A 24219-nucleotide genomic window follows, 5' to 3' on the forward strand; every position below is an offset into this window, starting at 1 on the left:
CGGGGCCACGCTCGCCACCAGGGTCGCAGGCGAGGCGACCCAGGGAGAGCACCCGGAGAACCTACGCGAGCGAACGACAGCCTCCCAGAGCCGCCCGCGGCGGGCCCAGTGGGCGTGACGCCATGACGCACGGCGTGCGAGCGGCGCGCCAGGGCTGGCCGGGCCGGGGGCGGGAGGAAGGAGTGGGAGGAGGAGGCGGAGGCCGCGGGGGCCGAAGGAGGGGGAGAATGGCAGTTGCAGAGCCGGTTCCCGGGAACAGCCGTCCAGACAGAGCAGCGGAGGAGGAGTTCGGAACAGCGGCCGTCGGGACCCCTCCTCCCCGGTCCCCCGCCCCAGCTGAGAGGCGCCGCGGCGGGTCTGAGGGAGCCTCCTCCGTACTTCCTGCGGCTCCTGCCGCCGCGGCTGGGAGAGGGGCCTGCCCGCCCGCAGCCCTGCGCCAGCTGCCGGTCTGAGGAGTTGAAGGTACGGGCGGGCGCCGGAGGAGGTTGCTCCCGGGAGCGGGAGGGCAGGGGCGGCTCCCCTTTCCTACCCGAGGCGCTCTGGCACGGCCACTGCCCTCGCGTCCCTCCTCGGGACGGAAACGGGTCCGGAAAACCCGTGGGAAAGGCGCCCCCTCTCGTGATCGGGCTGAGGCGGGTCCCCGGGTCGGGCCTCGGGCCGGTTCCGCGTCCCCCACCCGGGGGCGCCGGCTCCCCCTTGGCCGCGCCGGCTGAGGCGGAGCGTGGGATCCGCCCCAAGCCCTGTCTCCGCCCGGGCAGTCTGTGGGGACGGCGGCCGACCCGGCGATGTTGTGACGGGGCAAGGCGGTGCTCCCCACACTTTCCCGGCCCCTGAAGCGGGCGACGCCGAGGGCGGCCGCGGCGGGGAGGGGGTGGGGCGGAGCGCATTCCTGACGGGTGAAATCGGCTCTAACGGGACCGACTTCCGGGCCCCGCCGCACATTCGGAGCCGCGGCCAGCGCCCCCATTCCCTGCTGCCCCCACTAAGGAGAGAACTGCCATCCTCTTCAAGAGCAGAAATTAAACATACGAAAAATGATGTAGGTTTGGGGTAAAGTGTGTGTTGGTAGGGGTCTTCCAGGATAGTCTCCTTCATGCTAAACCTTCAGGGAGTTTCCAGCCTTCACCCAGCAAGTAATGCCACTCTTTTTAATTTCCAGTTTTTCCTGTCGTTTGGGGTTCCCTGTGTCATTGCTCTTTGCCCCCATTTTCATTAATGGAAAGAAGAAAAAGAAGTTTAGGGTTCATTAACCCCGCGACAAGGGCAGTAAATAAAAGAGGGGAGAGAGTTTAAGGCTAAATATGGAAGAAAAAAAAGTCTTAGTTTTTTTCTCACTGGCCCTTGAAAGTAGAAGTATACGAACGATGCTTTATTTTGTTTAATATCCACAACTCAAAATGTTCTGTTGGGTTGAGGTTGGAAAGGACAGCATTTAACTACCGCTGCAATATTCAAACCCAAGTGTTGGCTGCAAATGCTAGTTTCAAAATGTTACTAAACAGTGGAGGCATAAAACATCCCTTCGTCTTACCGGTTGCTTAAAATGTTACCTTGCCCTTCTTATTCCACTCTTTTTTGTAAGACTATGGCTATCTTTTTATTTTATTTTTTATTATTTTAACTTAGATTCCTTGAGCCTTTTCATGAACTGCGACAGTATGTCTAAATTTCCTTGTCAGTTTTGTCATTAACCATTTTAACGTGCATCTTTTCACTTCTGTTTATAATTCAATCTGTTACTATATTTGCCTGTTTATGCTTCTGTAACACCCAACTATCTAAATTGAATTAAAATGTAAATACTCCTGTTTAGAAAATGGCGATGATTTATTGTTACCTCTTGTTGTAAAATGTTCTTTCTTTGCAACATGCAATTCCATGGTAAAGATTTAGAATTAAGGCTTGGTATACTTAATAAACCAAATCATGCAAAAACAACAAAAACCTTTTTGTTAGTTTAATATTCTCTTTATTACTGTGCACAGTATAACTGAAGTTTGAATTACATGTGTTCACAGAAACTGTCATCACAAGGTAGCGTTTCTGGGAAAAAAATTATATTTGACAACTAAATGAAGTGTATTTTTTTAATATTTCTAACTTCGGGCAGATTCCAGTAACTTTTAAAACTGAAACATTATTTTAGGAGTTGAAACACAACTCACTTCTTAGCCTCCAAATAGTAGCTACTTAAAATATTGCTCTTTCATCCCCCCTTTGGGGGAATGCCTCAATTGATCATTAGAGTTTAATAAAGAACAGTCCATTTTACTGTCATCTAACCAGTGTTGGAATTTCTTTTTTAAATTTTGGAGATGACTTGTAGGATTTGGGGTGTCTTTTTACTTGACTAAATGAAGCCATATTTTTTCTACCTAACCTGAAAGATACTAAGGTAACTATTTTTAAAGTTGCTTTGGCACCTTAATGGAAAATAAATGCATTTCACAAATTTGAAATAGAGGAATTCATAAAGTAATATTTTTGCAGTTATTAATGTAAGACACTTGGGGTCACCTTTCTTTAATGAGATTGAATTGAAAGGGCTATTACAGGCTTAGATGGAGTTATATGTAGGTAATCTGAAACAACTTTTAATATTTGAAAGAATCTTGTATATTATGACAGGTTCTGATTTTAAAAATTATTTAGGTATATCACAGATAATTTGTTGGGTTCTAATCATCCCCTCCCACTTAAACTTTTTTTTTTTTTAATCTGGTGAGCACTAAGTATTGAAAGATGCTGTTCTCTGAATTTTTCAAGGGGGAGAGGGAATATAAATATTTGTAATAACATGTTAAAGTCTCTAGTCAAGTACTGGGCACAGACAGGCTGGGGATACATTTTGTTGTATTTACATCTGAATTGCCTTTTCTATTCAGGTTATAAAGGAAATCTTAGAGAATTGTTAACTTTTTCTGATGCTACTGACAAGAATTGATTGTCAAATGCAGGCTGTTTTGTGCTGACTAAGCTTTATGCTTTTTTATTGTTTGAGGCCCATATAAAAATCAGGCCATTTTTGGAATGGAAGGCCAAAGGAGAGTTGAATTTCTAAATTTATATTTGATTGCATATTGCACTGTATTTGGCAAGCTAGCACTAGTAGTTTAATGATGGTCTGAAAGACCCATGATGATGTATGAAGTATTCTATTTTGGTTTGACTCTTTTTTAGAAAAATGTTAATCTGATTGCCTATTGGAGAATAGCTAAATTTTCCTTAGGTGATTTTTTTTCTCCAATCTGGAGTAATTGTTTTTCTTCAGCTTTTTTTTTTGGTTACAAGATTTAAGTTATTTGTTAGCTGATGGAATATGAGTAGTAACATCAAAACAGCTATGTACATAACCACACCTGCACAACTAAAGACTAGAAGATAAAATATTCCTTTTCTAAATACATCTGTATTTCAGATGGTAGTAGACTTCAGCCAAAAAAGGCAGTGAAATCATTTGGGTGTTTAAAGCTTCAGTACTTCATTTGTTTGTAAATAGCTATTATATGTTAGTAAAACTTTCTGTATTAAAATGGGAAGAATTAACACCTTTTGATAAAGTTGTTTTTGCTGGTATTGTTCTCTCTGTAGTTGCCAGTAAAGCCTGAACAATTATTTATTGGTAACATTTTTTTGATATTTATGTCATTGTCCTTAAAAACATTATGTATTTCTCTCCTAATGATGTTACCTAGTATTTGTTTTTAAAATCGTTTAATAGAGAAATACTACGTGATCATTTGTTTTGCAAGCCCTATTTGGGAGAGTTTTCTTGTGTGAAAACCTCAGTAGGACAAAATTAATGAATTGATTTGGCCCTCAAATAAGTTTGTGCATTGAATTATGAAGCAAAATCCTCAGAAATCACCCTAGTTTGTTTAAGCTCAAAAGAAACTTCAAAACTCAATCTTGGGACCAAAAAACCAGAGTTGGCCCCTTAAAATTTTGCACAGTTAACATTTTCAGCCTGTCTTCCTCTGGGGACCCCTGAAAATATAAATAGCCCTGCTGTAATGTGAATAGCAGGCAGGCTGCCAGTGGAAAAGCAGTCTGGTAGAGGTGAGCCTTAAGGAGTGAGCAAACTGTTAGAGGGAAGGAGCAAGAAACCAGGAGAAGCTATTGAGAATGTGAGAATTAGGCTTCCAGATAAGTACTATATAGCATTATAATATAAACAGTATATCACAAAAATAGACTGCCATTAGTATGAATCTACTGATGATTTATATTTTGTGATTTCTAAGTCAAGTATTGGCATTTGTTCCCCAAAATGGTGTTCCAAATTGTTATTTTTATGCATTATCATAAATGGAATAATGTATGTAGACTGTGCAGTAGAAGTGTAGGAGATAATGTAAACTCTGTGATGGCAGGGGCCATTCTCTTTGTTCACTCTTAAGGTCTCAGCACTTAGCATAAAACCTGATAATGATAGCTGTTGAGTTAGTATTTGCTAACTGAATAAAGTATATATAATATAAGGTATATATTTCATAACTTTTCTGTAGCAGGGCTAATAGAAATATAATGTGAGTCATAAATGTAATTTAAGATTTTCTGTTAGCCACATGAAAAAGGTAAAAAGAGGTGAAATTAATTTTCATAATATTTAACCCAGCATGTCCAAAATATTATCATTCTAGCATGTGTTAATGAGTGACTTGACATTCTTTTATTCGTGCTATGTCTTCTATCCAGTATGTGTTTACACTGCACAGCATAACTCCAGGGGAATTTTGTATGAAATGTTTGTTCCTTTCCTTAGAAGTTCTTTTGTCTTTTTGATGGCCTCTTTCTGATTGACATGTCTCTCTAGATCAAATACACAAGTGCATGTGTCACTGAACTGCAGTTACTGAGTTGAACTGAATATTGAATATCAATTGGATTACTGACTTCTTTTGGTTTTTACAACTCTCCCAAAATGACTGTGCCTCACTCTTTCCCTGTATATAAAATGAGAGAGAATATGCTGTCATCTGTTTCACTGAGTTAGTATGTATTATGTCTTTGAAACATTCTGAACTACTCAGACAATACTGTTACAAAAGAGATTGTTTTCATTATTAGCAACCTGTCATAGCAAGTCTTGAGTATGAAAACAGAAGAAGTCCCCATGAAACTGCTGTATATGGAGATCCTGTTATCTCCCACATTAGAAACAATTACAGTGAATAAATTAATACAACATGCTCTTGTAACAGAATCAGGAGAGGTTTTGTTTGAGCACCAGATTTTAAATCTCTGATCTATTTAAATTTTGCCTGAACTAATCTTATCCTTCAGTTTTTGTTTGTACAAGTAACTTTCACTTCTTAGATAGTTATCCTCAAGCCAAAGTCCTGAAATAAGGTCCTTTGGAAAGAGGGGGTGGGTGCTGATAAGTGCGTGTGAGTGAGGAAAGTAAAACCTTTTCCAAAAGCCTAGCTTCATAGCGTGTACCTGATGAATAGCACAATGACTAATTCTTTTATCCAGTGGTTAGTTACCTGCTAAGCAGTTATATATACATAGCCAAATATAGCCAAATCATGTACATAGGTAAAGTCAAATAGATGTCTTCTCATAGCCTTACCCTTTAATTTAAAAAGACAAGCAAAACATTTTTTAATTGTTCAATATTTTTTGCATAAACATAAAATATTTTACTTATGTCTTTACCGAAAATTTCTAAAACCATAGGTTGAATGGAAGCCCTCAAAAAGGTAGGTTTACATTCTAAACTCCTTAACCTGTGAATGATAACTTATTTGGAAAAAGAGTCTTTGCAGATGTAATTAAGCATTTTGAGATTAGGAAATCATCTTGGATTATCTGAGTGGGTCCAAAATCCAATGGCAGGCTGTTCTTGTAAGGGTAAAGCAGAGGCAAATAATAGGCAGAAGAAGAGGAGGCAAAGTGATCACAGAGGCAGGGATTAGACTGATGTGGCCACAAGCCAAGGACTGCTTGTAGTCAACAGAAGCTGAAAGAGGCAAAGAACACATTTCTCCCTGGTAACCTGGAAGGGATTATGGCCCTGCTGGATTTTGGACTTTACTCAGAACTATAAGAAAATAAATTTCTGTTGTCTTAAGCCACGCATTTTGTGGTCATTTTTTACAATAGCCAGAGTAAACTAATATATACTCAGAAGTCTTTGGTACTATGCTTATCTTTGTTTTATATTGTGCACTGTAACTATTACAGACTAGACAGTCCTTCCTTTAGAATTCTAAACCTTCCTTAGAAATATCAGAGGAAGTGTCTTAATACCCTCAAGTCTCAACAGCCTTAAGAAGCATTATATATGTTACTTTGTTATTTTCTCTCATGTCATTCCTTCGCTTCTCCCAGTTTGTCCCTTTTTTGCTTTTCTTAAGGTATGGTTTACATTTAGGGGAGGGGATGAATAAAGTATTGGTGGGGATAGACTAAACAACTTGTGTTTTCAAAGGTATAATTCCTACATGGTTCTTCCTTCAACCTTATCTATGTCCTTTAGTGGCTCTCCATGTTGAAATGCCACAGAGCTCAGTCCTTACCCTTTTGTATTTACTGTTTTGTTGATTTCATCCACCTTTATGATTTTATACACCATCCGTATAGCAACTCTTCCCAAATTTATATCTCTAGGCCAGACTTTTTTCCTGAACTCCAGGTTTGTCAAACAGTTATTTGAATATAGATTCCCACTTAAGATATAAAAGGCATCTTAAATGTCTGAAAATGATCTCTTGCTCTTAGCTCCTCCCTAAAACATGTTTTTTCACAGCCTTCTCGATTTCACTGGATAACAGTTTTAACCTGGCTTATCAGACCAAAATCCTAGGAAATCATAACAGTTCTACCTTCAAAATATGTATCAAAACATATCGTTATCACTTCCACTGATAGCCCATCATCTTTCCTACGTTATTGCGGTAGCCTTTAAACTGTTCTCCATGCTACTACCCTTCCCCCCTTTCCATTTTAAACACCATAATTATCCCTTTAAATTTTTCAAATTCTAAACCATCTTCATCTAGAAACCCCCAAAGCTTCTCCATCTCACTTAGAATGAAAGCTAAAGTCCTAAGGTGGCCTATAAAGCGTCACACAGATAGCCTACCATTACATTCTGACCTCTCTCACCTATCACCACCTGCCTTGCTCATTTCCCTTTGGCCACCTTCTGGCCTCTGGGCTGTTCCTTGAATTAACAGGCACATTCCTGATTTAGGGCCTTGGCTGTGGCTGTTCCCTGTGCTTTAAATGCTCTTTCCCCAGATTTCCATGTGGCTAACTCCTTTATCCCCTTCAAGTCTTTGTTTAAAATGTTGTCTTTCAGTAAGTTCTGATTACCCTTTTAAGGATTGTATTTGGCACCACAGGTTCGCCCATCTGGTCTTTCACTCAACTTTCCCCCCAGATTTTAGCAAAGGATCGTAGTAAAATATTTAGATGAAGTATTTAGAAAATGGTGAACTTCTACATAAAAGTATGAAGCAATTTTTAGTAGTTTGTTTATAATTACTAACCTAGAAGGATTTGTGAAGATAAGGTAGGAGGTGGGCTTTGAAAAGAAGAGTAGAAATTTAGATAAGCAAAGAAGATGGAGAAGAGTATTCTAGGCAGAGACAAAGGCATAGGAAAAGCCATGGAGGTGAAACTGTTACTTTAATATGTTTAAAAAATAGATCAGTTGGCTAGAGTTTTTATATAGGGTAATAGCGAGAGACTATGGTTAGATTGTGGAAGGTTTTGAATGCTATGCAGAGTTTGAAATTTGTCTGTGGGAAGTGATTGGAGATTTGTGAGTAAACCTTAACAAAAAGGCTAAGGCTATCATTCAGAAACCAGGTGATAAATGAAGGCCTAGTCTGGGAAGATAAATAGAACTGAGACTTTGGTGGTACCACATTAGTTGTGGCTAAATCAAATAGCTCTTGACTAGTGTGATCTGATAGAACTTTCTGCAGTGATTGAAATGTTCTGTGCCTGCACTGTCCAGTGTAGTACCTGTGTGGCTATAGAGCATTTGAAATGTGACTAGTGCAGATGAAGAAATGAAATGTAAATTAAAAATTTTTTTTATCCATTTACACTTAGTTTCATGTGGCTGGTAATGATGATGTGTTGGACTGAGTAGCTTGACTACAGTTTTCTAACTTGCATAAAATACAGAGGTTAGATGAGAACCCTAGTGTCAATAGAAGGATAGGTTCACAGCCAAGTAAAAATAGTGCAGCATTCTGAGAAGAGCAAAGGGATTGAGGCAGATGTCCCTGTGCATGACTAGTATTTGTGGTATAGTTCAGGTTTGTAGCCTTTTCATTCTTTGTATCTCCCTGTGTTTAATAGACAGACCCACTGTCTCTTGATTGCTGATTTTTCAATTGGTCTTCAGGTTGATAGTTAAATGTCTAGTGCATCTAATTTAATAGTATGTTTTAGAATTATAATGAAACCTATTTGTTCCTTTCGAATTCTCAGTCAGAAAACCGTAATGATAAACCTTTATGATTGTTTTACCTGTTGTGTAATTCTTGCCTGGATTCTTCCATGTGTTCTTTAGAAACTCCCATATGTGTTTTCTTTCCTTATAAAATTAATATTTCATTTGTATTTCAGTTTTCATTTTATTTTGGGGGAAATGTTTAGAAAGAAGCTATATGAATGCTGTCTATCAAAGGAAAATAGACACATTTTGCTTACTGTGCCTCCTGTTTCCCAAGAGATATTGTTCCTTCTTTATAATTATTTTCTAATTTGAAGAAAATTTAAAAAACAGCTTCTAGGACTTCTACCAAACAGTTCTCCCAGGCCTGTACTCTACTTCTTTATGTATGTATATCATAAAATTAAACACACACAATGATTTGCTTAACTAGAAGTTTTCTCTTCCTCCACCCCGCATGTTCTTCAGAAGAAAGAGGCAAATGAGCTTCCAAAATTGGAGTGTTGAGATGCTGCTCTTATCAATAATTTTTATTAAAAAAAGACTTCCAGAAAAAGTGGTTAGGACAAATTAGCTCAAACGCTTAATACTTGTAATTGTCCAAATAGATTTATTCAGATTAATGACTCTTGTAAAATTCAGTTTGTAAAGATTATACTCATTCTACTGAATTTGCTGACAAAAGAATATGTTAACGAGATAATTTGAAGATATTTTCAAAAGAACAGAAAAAAATTTTATCTCAAAATCTTAATTATCCACTTTTAACCATAGAGTATATTAGAATCATAGTATTTTTAAACTAAGGGATCTTACACATTATCTGGTGCAGTCCAACTTTCAAATATGAAAATTGAAATTCAAAAAGTAGACATGGCTAAGAACTCAGATTAGGTTAATATTTCTTTTCTGTTGAGCTGCAGCAGTATTTTAACCAGTTCAAAAAAAGTTTTGACAGACATCTTTTAACCTATTTTAAAACTTTTTCATGTCTCTGAGCTGTCCTTCATACCTGGGATTTTGCATTACACTGTCCCTGCCATTTCCCATACTGGTGTGTTCCTTGCCCTTCTGAACAAAGAGGGCCTGAAATGGGCTCACCAAATGTTTGTAATCTTTTTTTATTGGAAAATTGGAACCACTAATGCTTTTTCTTTCTGCCGCAGCCAACTCTTTGTAATGGATTTAGTAATGAGTATTATTTGTAATGCTTACTATTAAACCCACAGAATGCCATTCTTTTCTACCTCCCAATCAAGAATAAACTTAAATTGGTAAATGTGGCAGGTGTGTTTCTGTGAACCTGTTTAAGAGCTATCCTCTTGGGAGGCTTTGCGGCATATGGGAATTGTTTTCTTTGAACTTTTAGTTTCTGAGAAATTATGGAACCTATCTTAGGGGTAGAGCTGAAGATAGTATATTTGAGTCTTGGTAGGCATTCACTTTCCAAAAAGTTTCTGGAAACTGATATTTGCCCATCCTAATGATCTGTTGAATTATACCCACCTCCCTCACTTATAAGTAGTTGAATTAAAATTATTTATCCCATTCTTAATATTAGACCACTTGCAGTTGGTTTGTAGCTATGTAAACATAAGAGGACTGAAAACATTATTCATATTTGTCTTAGAGAAATTCATGTAATAACATATTAAAAATAACTTAAATACTTAAATAACATTTTTGAACAATAGCAAAGTTTATTGTAATGAACCTTAGTAATTTATTTCTGTTCAGAGAAAGGCATGTATGAAAATCCAGGCAGCTTAATACCTCAAACTTCTCTTAGTGAGATGGTTCAGATTTACAAAAGCTCTATTTACTTTGAACCAAAATTAGCTTGTGTTCAGTTACATCATTTCTAACATATCACTTCAAACTGTTGTCTGATAAAAGGATGGCTTATGTTAATTAGTTCTGCTTTTTTGGTAGTCAACTACTACATTAAATTTTAACTAGTTACATTTAAATTTGATAGTTTGTTTGCAACTCTCTATATAGTATCTCCTATAGAATGATAACTTCCATTTGTCCTTGTCTTAGGAACCTTTATTTAACATTAGAAGAGCAGAGCCAAAAAAGTGAGTGAAGTTTTGAAGGTTCTCCCTGCTGTTTATTTAACTGTATTGGTTCCAGAAGTTGTACACAGTGAGCCAAATGAATGTCCTCTGCACCAGATTATTTGGTCAGATAACTAGTGATTCCCCTTTGTACAACTTAAATCATCTGCTGTTTATGGTGTTAGAAAACTGTTGTCACTGTGAAAAATAGAGCACTGTCAAAAGTATGTATAGTCTTTTGGAAAAAAAAGCTTTAGAATGGATTTTGATAATTTGTTTAGATTAGGGGACTACCATATACCCCAATATAAAATCAAATTTTTACTCTTTCATAATTATGCTTATGAAAAAAGGGAATCACTTTATTATAATTTAGGTCCTTGCAAATTTCATATTACTGTTTAGATAGTCTAGAGTGTCTTTATTTACTGCTTCATTTAGATGCATACAGTGAAAGTTCTACAGAACAGAGCCCTTGTCTCTTTTGTTCACTATTGCATAACTACATAGAAGAGTATCTGACATGTGATAGACACCTACTGTATTTGTCAAAAGCATAGATTAATTAATACTTAACAAGGGGTACTAAAAAAACAAAAAGCTTAACAGATTTAGTTATTCCCAGAAGCCATTACAGTTGCAAGTGTTGGATAATGGAAGAAAACCCTTTAAAGATTATTTTTTAAAAGCAGTATACTAACTGTTTATATTGTAGATAAAACAAATGCATACTTAAGCTTAGGCTAAAATTTCCTATGACTGCATCATTCAGATTCATAGATACAGTATCTCAGAGCCTAGGTGAAGGTATCCTTTGAAACACTGCCAAATGTTTTCCAAGAAAAATTTATATACATCATTCCTCTTGAGAAGAAGTCCAAGTAGCACAGGGCAACTGGAAGTCAAGTCAAAAGCCAGTCTTCCTGGCTTGAGGTGTCAGGGGATGGAGTGTGGGACTGCCAGAATGGCTAGAAATTGAGTAGATAAATCCCAGAAAGAAGGGAGTTACAGTAGGAGAGCCCTAAAATCTATCAATAACCTCCCATCAGATACCTAAATGACCTCGGAACTGTGTGCATGGGAGATTCCAAGGAACTCAGTGGAAAACAACAGCATTCAGGCTGCAAAAGCTGACTAGAGATTTCATCTACCTTCTGCTGGGGAGACAGAATTTGGTGTTTGATTCCCACCAAGTTAAAGCAGCTTTGTAAATATTTATGCTCTTCACAGACCCATTCTAAAGAAGTCTAAGACCAAGCCTCCACAAGTTCAACTTTATTAACCAGTCATTTAACTGCCAGGTATTGTAAAAATTTTCACTCTTCAGGAGAAGATAAGAGGCTGTAAAAGTCTCCAAAGCATATCATCCACAATCTCCGATTTATAATAGTTACTAGACATGTGAATAATCAGGAAAATGTGACTTAATGAAAAGACTTAGCAGAATTAGCAGACTTTAAAGCAATTACAATATTTTCAATGATTTAAAAGGAGAAAGTCATAGTGACTAAATGGATGATTCTCAGAGAAAAAGAAACTATAGAATAGACATTCTAGAACTGAAAAGTACATTATCTGAAATGAAAATTTCACTGAATGGATTTAACAGCAGTTTGGATATGATGGAGGAAAAAGTTGTGAACTTGAAGAAAGATCAATAAAATTTTCTCCGAAGAATGAAGAAAAAAGATTATAAAAAATGGACAGAGCCTTGATGGCGAGTGGGACAGTATTACACTAACATATGAATAACAGGAGGAGAGATGAGAGACAGGGCAGAAAATAAAATTTAAGCAAGTAAAAATATTGTGAAGAAATTCACTTATTTGGTTTAAATCAACTTCAAATCCAAGATATCCAGTGAGCTTCAAGAAGGATAAATACAAAGAAAACCACATCTAGGGACATACTAATCATGTTGCTGAACATCAAAGATAGAAAATGTTGAATGTAGCCAAAGGGAAAAAAAGCATTATATACAGATGAATTAAAATGTCAATGAAGGATGACTTATTAGAAATGATGAAGACCAGAAGATAATGGAATGACCTATTCAAAGTCCTGAAAGGTTAAAGCTATCATTCTGGGATTCTGTTTTCAACAAAAATATTCATACAAAATGAAGGTAAAATAAGGACATTTTCAGATAAACTGAAGTTGGGAGAATTCGCTGCCTGGAGGAGACCTGCACACCAAGACATGCTAAAGGGAGTTCTTCAGGCTGGAGGGAAGGGACATCAGATAAAACCTGGATCCACAAAAAGGAATGAAGAGTACCAGAAATGGTAAAAATGTTGATAAATAAATTTTATTTGAAAAGATTAAGTATATAAAGCAATGAAGGAATTTACAGAAGTGTGGTAGATGTGACTAAATAAAAATTTTAAACCTCTTCAAAACGTCACAAAATTTAGGGCAAATGTTAGGAGGAAGTTGAATATTGAGTGTTTAAAATTGAAGAGTATTAATGTTCAATGTAAAAAATTGGACAAAACATGAACAGATAAATCACTCAATAAATAAAGAGGACAGTAAGTGTGAACAAATATCAATTTGTTCAGTAATCAAAGAAATGGAAATTGAAGTACTTAATGTTTATTTTTTGCCACTCAGAAAAAGCTGTTGAGATGATATAAGATGGTGAGAATTCAGAAAAATAAGCACCTTTTGACTGGTGAAAGTACAAATAGGAACAAAACAGTTTGGTAGCTCATTTTAAGAGCATATTTTAGAAGTCCATGCCACCTAGGTAGCAAGAAATTCATACACCAAAGAAGTAGCTTATCAAATAGTAGGGAGATGTGGGTGAAAAAAGATCCATTCAGTAAAAACTGATGTTGAGGTAACTGGCTAGCCACTTAGAAAACATAAAATTTTGATCAATTAAAATAAATAGAAATGGATGGAAGATTTTAATAAAAAGATAAACTATAGAAGAATCACAACCTGAGAGAATTTAAAAAAATATAATCTTGGAGTGAGCAAGTCTGTCATTCAAGACAGGTATAGAACCAAAAAGTCATAAAGGGAAAGGTAAGTGAATTTGAACATATTAAAAAATTTAGAAACTACTGAATTAGAAAATTACCATACAGTCAAATACAATTTTAAAAAAATGTGTTTGACACACAATAGTGAACTTCCTGTATAAATAAATAGGTCTTATGCACCAATAGCAGGATATAAACGTGGTTAGTTCACAGAAAGTTAAATGTAAAAAATGACTTGTAACATGAGGAAATACCAGAAATACCTTTCCCACCAGAGCAAATGTTCCTCGTGGTTTCCCAATTTCACATATAATACCAAATATGTAGCCATTAAAGTTAAAATTTTTTGTATCCTTTATCTTCTCCCAGCCTCTCAATCTAATCCCATAATGCTAAAGAAGTTTGATAGCTGCTTTTGAAATTTATATATTTTATTAAGGTATTATTGATGTACAGTAAAAGTTTCACATGAAAAAACAATGAAACAATATGGTTACTACATTTACCCATATTATCGAGTCCCCCACCCCCAATACCCCAATGCAGTCACTGTCCATCAGTGTAGTAAGATGCCACAGATTCACTCTTTGCCTTCTCTGTGCTACACCGTCTTCTCTGTGACCCTCCCTCCCACACAATGTCTACTAAACGTAATACCCCTCAATCCCCTTCTCCCTTCCTCCCTTCCCTACTTCCCACAAACCTCCTCTTCGGTAACCACTAGTCCCTTCTTGGAGTCTGTGAGTCTGCTGCTGTTTTTTCTTCCTTCAGTTTTGCTTTGTTGTTATACTCCACAAATCATTTGGCACTTGTCTTTCTCCACCTGGGTTATTTCACTGAGCATAATATCCTCCAGCTCCATCCATGTTGTTGCAAATGGTAGGATTTGTTTTCTTCTTATGGCTGAATAATGTTCCATTGTGTGTATGTACCACACCCTCTTTATCCATTCATCTACTGATGGACACTTAGGTTGCTCCATATCTTGGCTATTGTAAATAGTGCTGCAGTAAACATATGGGTGCAGATGTCTTTTTGAATCTGAGAACTTGTATTCTTTGGGTAAATTCCTAGGAGTGGAATTCCCAGGTCAACTGGTATTTCTATTTTTAGTGTTCTGAGGAACCTCCATATTGCTTTCCACAGTGATTGAACTAGCTTACATTCCCACCAGCAGTGCAGGAGGGTTCCCCTTTCTCCGCATCCTCGCCAGCATTTGTTGTTCTTAGTCTTTTTGATGCTGGCCATCCTAACTCCAGTGAGGTGATATCTCATTGTGGTTTTTATTTGCATTTCCCTGATAATTAGTGATGTGGAGCATCTTTTCATGTGCCTATTGGCCATCTGAATTTCTTCTTTGGAGAATTCTCTCTTCATATCCTCTGCCAATTTTTTAATGGGCTTATTTGCTTTTTGGGTGTTGAGGCGTGCGAGTTTTTTTTATATATTTTGGATGTTAACCCTTTGTCAGATACGTCATTTACAAATATATTCTCCCATACTGTAGGATGCTTTTTTGTTCTGTTGATGGTGTCCTTTGCTGTACAGAAACTTTTTAGCTTGATGTAGTCCCATGTGTTCATTTTTGCTTTTGTTTCCCTTGCTCAAGGATATGTGTTCAGGAAGAAGTTGCTCATGTTTATATTGAGATTTTTGTCTATGTTGTCTTATAAGAGTTTTATGGTTTCATGACTTACATTCAGGTCTTTGATCCATTCGAGTTTACTTTTGTGTATGGGGTTAAACAGTAATCCAGTCTCATTCTCCTGCATGTAGCTGTCAAGTTTTGCCAACACCAGTTGTTGAGGAGGCTGTCATTTCCCCATTGTATGTCCATAGTTCCTTTATTGTATATTAATTGACCATATATGGTTGGGTTTTGTATCTGGGCTCTCTAGTCTGTTCCAGTGGTCTGTTGTTCTGTTCTTGTGCCAGTACCAAACTGTCTTGATTACTATAGCTTTGTAGTAGAGCTTGAAGTCGGGGAGTGTAATCCCACCTGCCTTATTCTTCTCAGGATTGCTTTGGCTATTCAGGGTCTTTTGTGGTTCCATATGAATTTTAGAACTATTTGCTATAGTTCATTGAAGAATGCTGTTGGTATTTTGATAGGATTGCATTGAATCTGTAGATTGCTTTAGGCAGGATGGCCATTTTGACAATATTAATTCTTCCTATCCTTGAGCATGGAATGTGTTTCCATTATTGGTATCTTCTTTAATTTCTCTCTTGAGTGTCTTGTAGTTTTCAGAGTATAGGTCTTTTTAACTTCCTCGGTTAGTTTATTCCTAGGTATTTTATTATTTTTGATGCAGTTGTGAATGGAATTGTTTTCCTGATTCCTCTTTCTGCTAGTTAATTGTTAGTATATAGGAAAGCGACAGATAAGGGGAGTGTGGGCATCCCTGTCTTCTTCCTAATCTTAGTTGAAGAGCTTTCAGCTTCTCGCTGTTAAGTATGATGTTGGCTGTGGGTTTGTCAAATATGGCCTTTATTATGTTGATGTACTTGCCCTCTATGCCCGTTTTGTTGAGAGTTATTATCATGAATGGATGTTGAATTTTGTTGATTGCTTTTTCAGCATCTATGGGGATGATCATGTGGTTTTTGTCTTTCTTTTTGTTGATGTAGTGGATGATGTTGATGGATTTTTGCATGTTGTACCATCCTTGCGTGCCTGGGATTAATCCCACTTGGTCATGGTGTATGCTCTTTTTTATGTATTTTTGAATTTGGTTTGCTAATATTTTGTTGAGTATTTTTGCATCTATGTTCATCAGGGATATTGGTCTGTAATTTTCTTTTTTTGTGGAGTCTTTGCCTGGTTTTGGTATTAGAGTGATGCCGGCTTCATAAAATGAGTTTGGGAGTATTCCCTCCTCTTCAATTTTTTGGAAAACTTTAAGGAGAATGGGTATTATGTCTTCTCTATATGTCTGATAAAATTCAGTGGTGAATCCATCTGTCCTGGGGGTTTTGTTCTTGGGTAGTTTTTTGATTACCAATTCAATTTCATTGCTGGTAATTGGTGTGTTTAGGTTTTGTTTCTTTCTTGGTCAGTCTTGGAAGGTTGTTTCTTTCTAGAAAGTTTTCCGTTTCTTCTAGGTTATCCAGCTTGTTAGCATATAGATTTTCACAGTATTTTCTAATAATTCTTTGTATTTCTGTGTTGTCCGTCGTGATTTATCCTTTCTCTTTTCGATACTGTTTATGTGTGTAGATTCTCTTTTTCTCTTAAAAAGTCTGGCTAGGGGTTTATCTATTTTGTTTATTTTCTCAAAGAACCAGCTCTTGGTTTCGTTGATTTTTTTCTATTGTTTTATACTTCTCAATTTTATTTATTTCTTCTCTGATCTTTATTATGCCCCTCCTTCAGCTTACTTTGGGCCTCATTTGTTCTTCTTTTTGCAATTTCAATAATTGTGACTTTAGACTATTCATTTGTGATTGTTCTTCCTTCTTTAACTATGCCTGGATTGCTATATACTTTCTTCTTAGAACTGCCTTCACTGTGTCCCAGAGAAGCTGGGGAATTGTGCTGTTGTTGTCATTTGTTTCCACATATTGCTTGATCTCTGTTTTAATTTGGTCATTGATCCATTGATTATTTAGGAGCATTGTTAAGCCTCCATGTGTTTGTGAGACTTTTTGTTTTCTTTGTACAACTTATTTCTAGTTTTATACCTTTGTGGTCTGAAAAGTTGGTTGGCAGAATTTCAATCTTTTTGAATTTACTGAGGCTCTTTTTGTGGCCTAGTATGTGGTCTATTCTGGAAAATGTTCCATGTGCACTTGAGAAGAATGTGTATCCTGGTGCTTTTGGGTGTAGAGTTCTGTAGATGTCTATTAGGTCCATCTGTTCTAGTGTGTTGTTCGGTGCCTCTATGTCCTTACTTATTTTCTGTCTGGTTTATCTGTCCTTTGGAGGGAGTGGTTTGTTGAAGTCTCCTAGAATGAATGCATTGCATTCTGTGTCCTCCTTTAATTCTGTTAGTATTTGTTTCACTTATGTTGGTGCATCTGAGTTGGTTGAATATATATAGTGGTTATGTCCTCTTGTTGGATTGACCCCTTTATCACAATGTAAAGTCCTTCTTTATCTCTTGTTACTCTCTTTGTTTTGAAGTCTATTCTGTTTGCTACAAGTACTGCAACACCTGCTATATTTTCTCCTTATTGTTTGCATGAAATATCTTTTTCCATCCCTTCACTTTCAGTCTGTGTATGTCTTTGGGTTTGAGGTGAGTCACTTGTAAGCAGCATATAGATGGGTCTTGCTTTTTTATCCACTCAGTTACTCTGTGTCTTTTGTTGGTGCATTCAGTCCATTTACATTTAAGGGATTATCTATAGATATGTACTTATTGCCATTGCAGGCTTTGGATTTGTGGTTACCGTAGGTTCAAGGGTAGCTTCTTTACTATCTGTCTAACTTTAACTCTCTTATTACACTATAGTTAACCCAGTCTGATGATTCTTTATTTCTCTCCCTTCTTATTCTTCCTCCACCTTATTCTTTATATGTTAGGTGTTTTATTCTGTACTCTTTTGTGTTGCCTTTGACTGCTTTTGTGGATAGTTGATTTTATTTTTTGCTTTTAGTTAGTATTTGGTTAGTCTGTGTTCTTTGCTGTGATTTAATTTTCTCTGGTGACATCTGTTTCACCTTAGGAGTACTTCCATCTAGAGCAGTCCCTTTAAAATACCCTGTAGAGTGGTTTGTGGGTGGCAAATTTGCTCAACTTTTGTTTATCTGGGAATTGTTTAATCCCTCCTTCAAATTTAAATGATAATCTTGCTGGATACAGTATTCTTGTTTCGAGGCCTTCTGTTTCATTGCATTAAATATATCATGCCATTCTCTTCTGGCCTGTAAGGTTTCTGTTGAGAAGTCTGACGATAGCCTGATGGGTTTTCCTTTGTAGGTGATCTTTTTCTCTCTCCGGCTGCCTTTAATACTCTGTCCTTGTCTTTGATCTTTGCCATTTTAATTATTATATGTCTTGGTGTTGTCCTCCTTGGGTCCCTTGTGTTGGGAGATCTGTGGGCTTCCATTGTCTGAGAAACTATTTCCTTCCCCAGGAAGTTTTCAGCAATTTTTTCAGATACACTTTCTATTCCTTTTTCTCTCTTCTTCTCGTACTCCTATTATGTGAATATTGTTCCATTTGGATTGGTCACACAGTTCTCTTAATATTCTTTCATTCCTAGAGATCCTTTTATCTCTCTCTCTCTGCGTCAGCTTCTATGCATTCCTGTTCTCTTGATTTCTCTTCCATCAACTGTCTCCTGCACCTCATCTAGTCTGCTCTTAAGTCCTTACATTGATAGTTTCATTTCTGTTACTTCCCTCCAGACTTCATCCCTTAGCTCTTGCATATTTCTCTGCAGCTCCATCAGCATGGTTATGACTTTTATTTTGAATTATTTTTCAGAAAGATTGGTTATATCTATCTCACCAATCCTTCTCTCTGGCGTTGTTTGAGTGAATTTTGACTGGACCACATTCTTCTGCCTTTTCATGGCAATAGAAGTGATCGCCGGCAAGTGGCGCATGTGTTAACTGGGAGAACAAAGTCCCTTCCTGCTTGCTGGTCACCTTGCCCTTCTCTGCTGCCTGTTGCCATTACCCACACAAAGGGAGCTGTCTCTGGGTTAATCCCCTGAGTTGTATGGGAGGTGCGGCCCTCTGGATGGCCTCCGGCACCACCGGAGTTGCAGGCGCATGTTGGCATGTGTTCTCCTGCAGGAAAAGTGCCCCTTCGTGCCTTCTGGACTCTATGCCAGATTCCTCTCTTCCGGGCAGCTGTGTACTGGCAGCAGCCTCTGTGTCTGTCCTGGTTAATTGTATTCTTGGAGAAGACTCTGTGTGGTTGCTGTGGGCGGGGCTGCTCCCATCTGGTCCGCAGCAGTGGTGGGTCAGCCAGTTTGTTTGCAGTGCTGGTGGGGGGTAATGAATGGCAGGCTGCTTATTGCCATGAGGGGCTTCGGAGCTATGTTGCCACCTGGGGGGTTAGGGCGCCTGAAGTTTTTTAAAATTCCCAGCCTGCTGGGCTGAGTGTGCCAGGATGATTTTGTCCACCTGTTAAGCCCTTGCCCCTTTAAGACTTTTAAAGCACCTGCTTTTCTTCTGTCCCAGGGGAGCCAGCTGTGGGGACCCGCTCGCAGTCTCAGTCTCAGATTTTACTTTTCCGTTTCTCTAATATCCAGCACACCATGCAATGTGTGTCTGTGCTCCTGGTGAAGATTACTAGGGCTGGTTATTTAGCAGTCCTGTGCTTCCACTCTCTCCCCACTCTGATTCTTGTCCTCCCACCAGTGAGCTGGAGTGGAGGGAGTGCTCAGGTCCTGCCAGGCCACGGTTTTGTATCTTACCCTTTTCGTGAGATGCTGAGTTGTCACAGATATAGGTGTAGCCTGGCTGTTGTACTGTATCTTCTGGTCTCTCTTTTAGGAATAGTTGTATTTGCTGTATTTTGAAAATATATATGGTTTTGGGAGAAGATTCCCACCACCTTACTCACGCTGCCATCTTGAGCGACCCCCCCTTCTGGGTTTTTATATATATAATTTATTTTGTATTTAATCCAGTAGACATCATATTTGTCATTGTAGACCTATTATGAACGAACGGGACTTTTTAAAAAATAGAATATGTATTTGCCAAGGAGATATGACAATGAAATAACAAGACTGATACTTTCTTGTGGTTATGGGGTATTATTATCACTTAAGTGACCTTGTGTCATTTTAAGAGATACTCGTTTGGTCTTTGCTCATCATGTTTGTGTTCCTGACACCATCTTGGCCCTGTGTTTTATTAAATAAGGAAATCATAAATATTTAAATTCTACCTTAAAAACCTTATGAAATAGTTGAAGGTAATCAGGAAAAAAGTAAGCAGTGCAATTTTTTCTGAGTTATAGAAGTTAAGTACAATTTGGTTAGGAGAGAAAAGGTAGTGACATTTCATATAAGGGGGGGTGGCTTGACTAAGACATGGAGAGCAGGGTTAGTTAAGACCAGCCATGGATGATGTCAAGATAGAATTTTTTTTTCATTTTCTGAGTTTATTTTTGATACCCTGATAGTGACTAGAGAAGTTTCATGAAGGCATCTCCAGGCAGATGATGGTACTGAAGCTGAGATAAATCAGAAGACCTGAATTTGTCCCCTAACCCTTCCATTTACTAACTATGCAATATTCTTTCCACCTGAACTTCAGTTTTCTTATCCATCAAAGTTAGTAATACCCATTCCATAAGGCAAAGAGGTTTAAAACAAGACACAGACAGAAAGTAAGTTCTAATGTGTGGTGGTATTATTATATACAACATATTTTTCCTTTTTCGAACTTGAAATCCATCTATTTGTTTTGAAATTCAAATAATATTTTTGGCTTAATGGTGTGTGCATTTCTGCAACAGAACATATTATGACTTCCAGATTCATACAGTTGATAGTTTACTTTAAAAAGTTGAGTTCAAAAGAATAGTACTATATTTTTATTTTTCACTATAGAATGATGTCAGCTTTTTGCAAAAGTAAGTAAAGTTCCTGAATCACTGAAACTTTATTTCATACATTTTGTCATCTGTTCATATTGGCAGAATTTCTGTGTTACTAGTTTTTTTTAGTGGTTTAGGGTGAAGTCTTACAAATCCAAGTTAGTTTACTGATTTATCAGTGTTGATGCAAATAAACAGTTTGATTAGAAACTCTTTATAATGGGTGAGCTATGTAATTTTAATTACATATATCAGTTAAAATAATTAGGTTTAGTTCTTAATACTCTGAGGCTCTGGTTTTCCATCTGCAAAGTTAGAAAAATGAAAAAACGTGTATGGGTAAAACTTGTGAATTGTAAATGATTGAGAAGGTAAAAGAGGGATGGATATGCCTATTCTTCCAGGGTGGTGAAATGAAATACTGGCTGTATCTGTAGAATCTGCTGTTATGTAAGGCCTCTTGTTAATATGTTTCAGATGCTTGAAAGATGGCTTCCTGTCTTTTTAAGGTGAATTCTGTATTAGCCTATAGTCTGTCAGAATGTCCCAAAGATTCCCTCTAAACTGGTGAAAATTGACTCAGCTGTTTTCAAGAGATTTAACAGAGAGAAATAATGTATATAGGTTTTTAATTACTGGTTTTATGATACATGTTTCTTCTTCAGACATATCACATTGGTACAGACCATATCTATCTTGTCCATGGTGATAATCTCAGGATTTAGTATATGCTGGGCTAGATTTCAACTCTGAAATTAGGCCAAAGTCTACTCGATAGAGGCATTCTAAGTACTTTCCAGTCAAGTGCTTACATGTATCTTCATAGATTATTTCTACAGAAGGGTAGTCATTAATTTATGTGAACTGCTAAGGCTCTCGTCATATCTATGCCATAGGTTGTTAAAGGGAACCTCACTACAACCCTGTAAGTTGGCAGTGACTATAAAGTGATCTTCTTTGTTTTTGTTTTTCATTTCTGGAATTTTAGTACCTAAAGTAGTGAAAAACAAGGAGCCTTGTTTTGGAGATCAAGCCTATAGAATTTTGTTTTTAAGCGAGAATGTTGAGCAAAGTCTATTTAGTATTAGTGGTTCTTAACCAGAGCATGCAACTAAATTATACTGAGGAACATTTTCAAAATATACAAACTCGGGACCCCATTCTCATTTTGATTGGCTAATTCTAGGGTAGAATATGTTTTCTGATGTCTGCGGGGTTCAGTTAGGCTTTTTTTCCAACTATCATAATAGATGCTATGATATAATTTAAACTGTGCAGAAGGCAGAAAGTAAATGAAGATCGTACTTCCCAAGATAACCAGTGTTAATGGTTTCTTGACATTTTTCCAGAAACTCTGTGTGTGTGTGTGTAAGCCTATGTACCTATGTGGGTGTGTTTTGTCCACATATGTGCTCATACTATACATACTACTTTGCAGTTATTACTGTTCACTCAGCAATATATACAGTGATATTTCCATATCGTTATACGTAAATTGTGGTTGGAGTCATTTATTTTTACTCCTGTTGGATGCTTAAGTTATTTTCAGGTTTTCTGTGGGTTTTTGAGCTTGTTTTGTTTGCTTCTATCAACCAGGCTGCAGTGAATTGCCTTGCACAAAATGTCTTTGTACACCTCTACCCTTATGTTTCTGAAGGGTAAATTTTACATGTAGGATTACTGGTCAAAGAATATTTTGATTTTGAAGTTTAATAGGTGATGAGAAATGGGTTCCCCCAAATTGTGCTGATTTGCACTCCTCCTAACAGTATGTGAGATGCTTCTTTCATTACACTCTTACCAACCCATTACAGCCTTTGTCAATCTCATGTGCATGAAGAGGTTATCTAATGCTTGAATTTTCGTTTCTTTAGTTCTGATTGTTGTTGAACACTGTTTCCTATCTTTCTTATTTTTGTATTATTTTTCTCTAGACTTCCTCCTTGTATCTTTACTCATTTTGCAACTAGGTTGTACATCTTTTTCTTATTAATGTGTAAAAGCTGTTTTTAGTAAAGAAATTTGTTAAACATGTTTTCCTAATTTATGTCTTTCTACTTTATAATATTTTTTACCATATAGGAATATTGAATTTTTAGTATTCAAATTTGTTTTCTGTTGAGGCATATTTGTACATATTTGCACAATATTTTAGAAAGGCTTCTTATGTATGAGAACCATATGTTCCAGTTTGCCCCTGTTACCTTGTTTAAATATTAATAGTAGCTCCATTCACTCTTAAATATTCTTATTTGGGTAATAAATTTTATGGCTATCAAATTTAAAGACAGTATGAATAAAATGTTAGTAAAACCTACTGTTACACTGTGTTTTCCTCAGAATTAAGGAAGAATGCTGCAAATAAAGAGGAAATATAAACTGATGGACATGAATAAAGTTTGCCTTAGTGAAATGTTTTTCTAGATTTTTTGTTGGGAAATCAATATGACTTTCTCAAGGATGTGTGTGCAGGATATATCATCTCAGGAAGCTTTTTTTTTTTAACCTTCAGTTGTGGTCTAACAGTCATACTGAAAAGTACATTAATTATTAGTTTATAAGTCCATGATTTATCACAAGATAAACATGCCTTTGTAATTACTGTATGTGTCAGAGTTCCCTTTGTTCCTTCTCCCAAAAGATAGCTACAATCCTGACTTCTAACATCATAGCTGATTTATGTTCTTGAACTTAATTTTAATGGAATTATACAGCACATACTCTTTTGTGTAAAATTCACTTCTGTGTATAGCAGTTTTGTTCATTTGCATTGCTTTCTAGTACACTAGAGTGTGAATATACTACAGCTTATTCTACTATTGATGAAAATGTGGGTTGTGTCCAGTATTTTGGCTTATTATAACTAATGTTATGAATATTGTAGGTATATCTTTTGATGAATGTGTGCATTCATTTCTCTTGTGTACTCATTTCTAGGAGTATAATTGGGTAGCAGAGTATCTGTTGTTAGACAGTTTTCCATAGTAGTTTTGTACCATTTAACACTCCCACCAGCAGTCCACATCTTTGTTAACACTTGGAAATGTCTGTCTGAATTTTAGCCATCATGCTGGGTAAGTATTGGTCTCTCAATATGAATTTATTGTGCATTTTCCTGATGATGAATTATGTTGAACATTTTTCATATTCTTTTGTGAAGTGCCTGTTAATTCCCTTGCCTTTTTTTCTATTGGATTGTCTGCTTTGTCTTACTGATTTGCAAGTGTTCTGTCTGTATTCTG

At 37.0% G+C, this 24219-nt stretch overlaps 1 protein-coding gene across 1 annotated transcript in view; it reads left to right on the forward strand.

Annotated features, from left to right (window-relative positions):
• Window positions 1–207: 207 nt before the first annotated feature.
• Window positions 208–24219, forward strand: part of RNF19A (ring finger protein 19A, RBR E3 ubiquitin protein ligase) — a 55189-nt gene continuing 31177 nt past the window's right edge. Inside the window, exon 1 of the mRNA XM_036876259.2 lies at window positions 208–462. The gene's annotated coding sequence lies outside the window, so the exon portion shown is untranslated. The remainder of the gene's footprint in view (window positions 463–24219) is intronic.

This window comes from Manis pentadactyla, chromosome 3 (assembly GCF_030020395.1).
Source record: "Manis pentadactyla isolate mManPen7 chromosome 3, mManPen7.hap1, whole genome shotgun sequence".
Taxonomy (NCBI): domain Eukaryota; kingdom Metazoa; phylum Chordata; class Mammalia; order Pholidota; family Manidae; genus Manis; species Manis pentadactyla.